Consider the following 6,470-nt stretch of genomic DNA (forward strand, 5'->3'; position numbering starts at 1 on the left):
AATGCTTCATAGCAGATACTCTGTAGCATCATTATAGAAGATAAAGAAGAAGCAAATCATAAAAGACCACATATCTTCTGATTCCATTCCTATTAACAGTGAAGGAAATGCAATTATACAGAGTTAGAAGGCAGATAGGTGGTTGTTAGGACTACAGACAGGAGGAGAGATTAACTGTAACCAAGCTTAGGAAAATTTGGGGGGTGATGAAAGTATTCTAAAACTGGATTGTAGTGATGACTGTACAACTGTGAATTTACTAAAAACAACTGTACACTTAAAATTAGTGAATTAAAGAAAAAAGAAGATAAAGAAGGAGCAGCATAGTATGGTGGTTAATTGCATGGCATGGTGTGAGAATGATTCGGTGGGAATCCCAGCTCCACTGGTGTAGCCCTGGAAAAGTTTCTTAAACTTCCTGTTGTTCAGTTTATTAATTTGTAAAATGGAAATAATGACAGTGCTTCCTAAGTCATTTTATTGCTGTGAAGAATAAATATGATGATATATATAAAGCCTTTAGAAGAGTTCCTGACATTAATGTATCAATGTCAGCAATTTCTGTATTAAAATACATTCTCATATCTGCACTCCCATGTTCATTGCACTACTATCACAATAGCCAAGAGATGGATGCATCCCAAATGTCCATCACTGAATGAATGGGTAAACAAATGTGATATCTATATTAATGCATAAAATAGAATATTATTTAGCCTTAAAAAGGAAGGAGATCCTATCACATACTACAGTGTGGATAAAACCTTGAGACTATTGTGCTAAGTGAAGTAAGCCAGTCACAAATAAACAAATACTGTATGATTCCACTTACATGAAGTATCTAAAGTACCCGTATTTTGCTGTGTATAATGCACACCCACATTTTTTGGCTCAAACTCTTAGGAAAAAAATCTTTCGTTTCAATTTTTAATTCATTTTATTTATTTATTTATATCTATATTTTTATATTATAAAGGATTTTTTGCATTTATTTTTAAACATGGTATGGTACAAGAAATTTTATGTAACAAATAATTACAAAACACAAGAACAGATACAGGGTATTTCAGGTACTACCCATGTATAATGCACATCTTTATGTTTTCCCTCAAAAATTTGGGCCAAAAAGTGTGCATCATACATGGCAACATACAGTAATAAAATCAAACTTATAGAAATACAGTAGAATGGTGGTTATGAGAGGATAGGGGAAGGCAAAAATGGAGAGTTGTAGTTTAATGGGTATAGTTTTAGATTTGCAAGATGAAAATGTTCTGGAGATCGGCAACAATGTGAGTATTCCTATCACTACTGAACTGTGTACTTAACAATGGTTAAGATGGTAACTTTTATGTTATGTGTTTTTTTTTACCATTATTTAAAAGAGCACAAGGAAGGTTCTGGGGAGCTGGGAATGTTCTATATCCTGATCTGGGTACTAGTGATATGAATATGTTTAGTTTGTGAAAATTTGTCAAAAACATGTTTATGATATCAGCACAATAAAAAGTTTAAAAACAAAGATATTCCCTTTCTTCAATGATGATCTTGCAGTCTCATAGCCAGGAAAAGCACATAATTGCTTATAGAAACAAAATCTTAAAGTGTTAACATATGAAAATGATTATTCAGTAAAATAGAAATAACTATTTTGCAAGCATGTATGCTAAGAATTCAAGGAATTTAAATACCCTTTGTGTAATGTTACAACCTGAGTAAACTTTACTTAAGAAAATGGGACACGATATAGTAGAATTCTTGCCAACTTGCATAAGGATCTTATTTATTGTTTCTTATCAGCCACTTTTAGGTGAAAGCTCAGAAGAACTCAATGACACAAAATGTACCTCTTAAAAAGTAATTTACAAACAATAACTGACATACATATTTTTATAACAGCCTTATTGAGGTATAATTCACTTGCCATATAATTTGCTCACTTAAAGCATACAATTCGGTGATTGTAATATCTTCACAGAGCTCTGCAGCCATCAGCACAATCAATTGTAAACATTTCTACAGCCTCAGAAAGAAACCTTGTACCCTTTAGCAGTCACTCCTCATTTCTTTTCAACATCCACGCTTCCCACTCCTAAGCAACCACTAATATTTCTGTCTCTATAGATATGCCTATTATTTATATTTCATATAAATAGAATCATACAATATGTGATCTTTGCTGACTGGCTTCTTTCACTTATCATAATGTTTTAAGGTTCATTTATGTTGCAGCATGTACCAGTAGTTCATTTCTTTTTATTACTGAATAATATTCTCTTATGAACATACCACACTTCATAAGAGAACTGTCTATTATTTATCCTTTTACTTAAATCCCACTGTGGTTAGAGAATATACCTGGTTTAAGTTTAAATCCTTTTAAATTTATTGAGATTCATTTTATGGGCCATACATGGTCTATCTTGGTAAATATTCTGTGTAAATCTGGTTGATTTTGTTGTTCAAGTTTATACCCTTAATGATTTTTTTACTTTTTAAAAAATCTATTGTTAAAAGAGGGGCACTGAAATCTCCAACTATAATTGCTGAGTTATTGTGGTGAGTCTTTGTGGTTTTATCAGATTTGCGTGATTCATTTATGAGGTACATCAACATTCAAGATTGCTGTTGATCTGCCATGTAATTTGTCTAGTAGTGATATAGCCATTTCAGCCTTCTGTCAACTATTGTTAGCATAGTTATATCTTTTTTTGTCCTTATAGTTTTAACTTATTTGTGTCTTTAAAGTTAAAGTGTGTTTCTTATAAGCACCATATAGTTGGGTCTTTCTTTTTCATGTAATCTGAAAATCTCTACCTTTTATTTGGAGAATGTGTTTACATTTAAGGTAATTATCAGTATTGTCAGATTTAAATCTATCATCTTAATATATGTTTTCTTTTTGTCCTACCTGTGATTTGTACTTTTTCCCTAACTCCTTTTTAAATTGAATACTTTTAAAATTCTATTTTATCCCATCTATAGACTCATTAATTATAACCTTTTAAATTTTGGTCACTTTAGGATAGTATACATCTTCAAATAATTACAGTCTAACCTTAAAGTGATATTATACCACTTCATATCATGTGAAAGAATATTCTCCCATTTTCCTCTTCTCAATCTTTGTGCTACTGTTATATATTTAATTTTTACATATATTATACAAACCATGCATGTTGCTGTTATTTTTGTTTAAAGCGCCAATTATATTTTAAATAACAAAAAAAAATCTTATATATTTACTCAAGTAGTTATCATTTCTGGTGCTCTTCATTTCTTTATGTAGATTCAGATTTCCATCAAGTGTCATTTTCCTTCTGCCTAAAGGATCTCTTTCAGCATTTCATATAATGGGGGTCTACTGGTGATGAGTTCTTTCAGCTTTTTTATGTCTAAAGAAAGTCTTTAATTCCCTTTGCCTTGAAAGTAAAGAATCCTAGGTTAATAGTTTTTTTTCCCCTTTATTTCTGTTTTTTAAAGATATTGCTCCACTGTTTTCTTAGTCTGTTCTGGCTACTACAATAAAAATAGCACAGACTGGGGGACTTAAACAACAAACATTTATTTCTGGAGGCTGGGAAGTCCAAGATCAAGGTGCTAGCAGATATGGTGTGTGGTGAGGCATCTGGCTCACATCCTGGTTCATCTTTTCGCTGCAACTTCACATAGCAAAAGGGGCTCGGGATCTCTCTGAGGTCTCTTTCTAAAAAAAATCTTTATTGTATGTTTTTCTATTGCCATTTAATCACCTCACACCTCCTCTCCCCTGCAATCAGCACACTGTTGTCCATGTTCATGAGTTCTTTTTCTTTTTTGCTCAATCCCTCCACCCCTCACCCCTCCCACTAGCTGTCATCCTCTCCATTTCCGAGTTTGTCCCCATTTACTAATCTTATTCATGAGGGCTCTTTCCTGATGACCTAATTACCTCCCAAAGGCACTACCTGTTAATAACACCATTACCTTGGGGAGTTAGGATTTCAATATATGAATTTTGGAGAAACATAAACATTCAGTCCATTGCAATTGTCTTCACACTTACAATTTTCTTTCCAAGAAAGTCTTTTATCATCTTTATTTTCTGCAGATAATCTTTTTTCCTCTGATAAATTTTTAAGATTTTCTTTTTATCTCTGATTCTGTGAACTTTGCTTATGATATACCTTAATTTAGTTTTTTTGTGCATGGAGTTTGTTGAGATTCTTGGGTGTATGGTGTTTATAGTTTTCATCAAAAATTAGCTATCATGTCTTTATAGGAATACACAAATATCCAGTACTTGACTCACCAGTGGGGAATAAATTAGTACTGGAATAAACATTGTTCTAACCCCCTAAAAATGTCTTTAAAGCCTTGAAGGGATTTAATGGTTTTGAAGTAACTCAATCGTGTCTCAGATCCCTTTGAGTATTTTGCCCAGTGCCCTGTGAATTATGAGTTATACTAGTCTGGTGGATGAGAACATGCAATATTTCCATACCTGAGCAAGCCCCAAGTACTGTCTCCCTCTTGCCTTTTTGGTAGTTCTTTTCCCAGTGTCTTGTAGTTTTCTAAGACATGTGCACCAATCTCTAGTCTAGTGAATATTCAATATAGTTATTTTGTAATCTCTGGAGTCCTCTTCCTGTGCACATCTTTTCTTTCCAGTACTCTATTCTGCAAATTCTAGCTGCTTTGGTCTCCTTAGACCCTTAGCTTTGTCTGTTCAACTCAGGGATTCTTCCTCAGTGAGTTCCTGCTCCCTTCATCTTGACCTACAAACTCTCTTAAGGCAGTAAGCTGAGGGAATAACAATAAGCAAAAAGCAAGAAACCATCAAAGTGATAGCCTTCTCTCTCTCTAGTGAGAGCACCTTGTCAAGGTACGTAGAGGGACTTAAAAAACTTTGGCCTCATAGCTATGATTATTTTCCTATTTGAAGATATAAAACACCCAGGGTTGGTTCTCCAGCTGCTGGGTTTAATTCACTCTGCCACACGTTTATTCATCAGGTACCAGGCAGAAAATAGCACTGAATTAGGATGTGTCCCTGCTGTAGCCAATCACTTTCATAATAATCTTACCTTTTATGAAAAAGCTACAAACTGCCTGAAGGTCAACAGATGTAACTGATTGAGTGATTCTCACTTTCTTGCCTGTCTAGATTAATTTTAACATATAGCTGTTTTGAACTTTGAATAGTATCCCCCAAAATCTCTTGGGACTCTCTGGGAAACGGCACATTTATCTTCATTGCCCAACCCCTGGCTGGGAAGTTATTAATGGTCCTTTCTCTTTTTTCCCATGAAACTCTTGGAGTTAGTTTCTGCTACGCTGGTGGTTTTAAAGTAGGAGGCCAGCTGTGAATTTGGAAGAGATGTGGTGGGTCATCCTTGGGCATTCCTGGGGAAATTATTCTTTTTTAGAATTTTATTTTTAGGAGTCTACAGAGATAAGCATGATCAGATCATGTTGCTATTGTATTGGAAATAACTCACTACCTGCCAATAAACTGATAGCTCAGATTTCATCACTGTGTTTCAGCTGTAATAGGGAAACCAAGCTGTGGCTTAATGTCAATCCAGAGAAGTGCCTCACCCAGCCCCTGGGGTTTTCATGCTAATATGGCCCAATGGCACAAACACATTCTCAGGGTTGCCAGTAGGCATTTACTTCCCTAAGGCTTCTGAGAAAAATCTACCAGTGGCCTGGAACTTGTGGTCTGAAAATGTGTACTATGAAAAAGGAAATTTTTTTAAATCCTATTTTCTCACTGACTTGTATTACAATTTCAGAGCCATCATGACATCATTTTTGGTGGATATTCCATTGGCAGTGATGCCTAATATTTTGGCTTTGTGTTTTCTTATACTCTTATTCATCACCATCCATCCTAGAAAAATTGTTACATTAAGGAATCCCAGTTTTGAAAGCTTCAAACATTTCTTACAATTTTTAAAGTTAAAATCTGAAGAAGGCTAGAGATTCTCTAGTCTTGCACCTACCTTTGTGGTCAGATCCCCTACCTCCAAAGCACCTGTGCCTACAAAATATCTTTTCAATTCTTGTACCCAGAATTAAGAAGTGAATATTTGGATGATTAATAAGCAATATTTACTCCCAAAGGCCTCTACAGTGTACACAAATTATTTGGGGGGATTATTGAAAGTCCATTTGTCATCAGAATCCTTGTTGAATCCTTGTTTTAGTTGATGCAAAAACAATGGTGTCACTATCTCTCCCCCCACCATCATTTTTATTCTTATAGGAATATGCTTTCCTTATAATAGTGAAGAACATTAAATCAGGAAGATAAAAAGAAATTGTAGAATCTTCAAATCAAATTATCATTTCCTGTATAACAAGGATTTTATGGCATACAGATTTATTTAAACGCATAGAAGCAGAAAACAGAATGGTGGTTGCCAAGGGCTGGGGGAGGGGGAAATGGGAATTGTTGTTCAATGGGCATACAATTTCAGTTATGT

Source organism: Pteronotus mesoamericanus, unplaced genomic scaffold, assembly GCF_021234165.1.
Source record: "Pteronotus mesoamericanus isolate MK-2021 breed Mesoamerican mustached bat unplaced genomic scaffold, CSHL_Meso_final contig_173, whole genome shotgun sequence".
In the NCBI taxonomy this organism is placed as follows: Eukaryota; Metazoa; Chordata; class Mammalia; order Chiroptera; family Mormoopidae; genus Pteronotus; species Pteronotus mesoamericanus.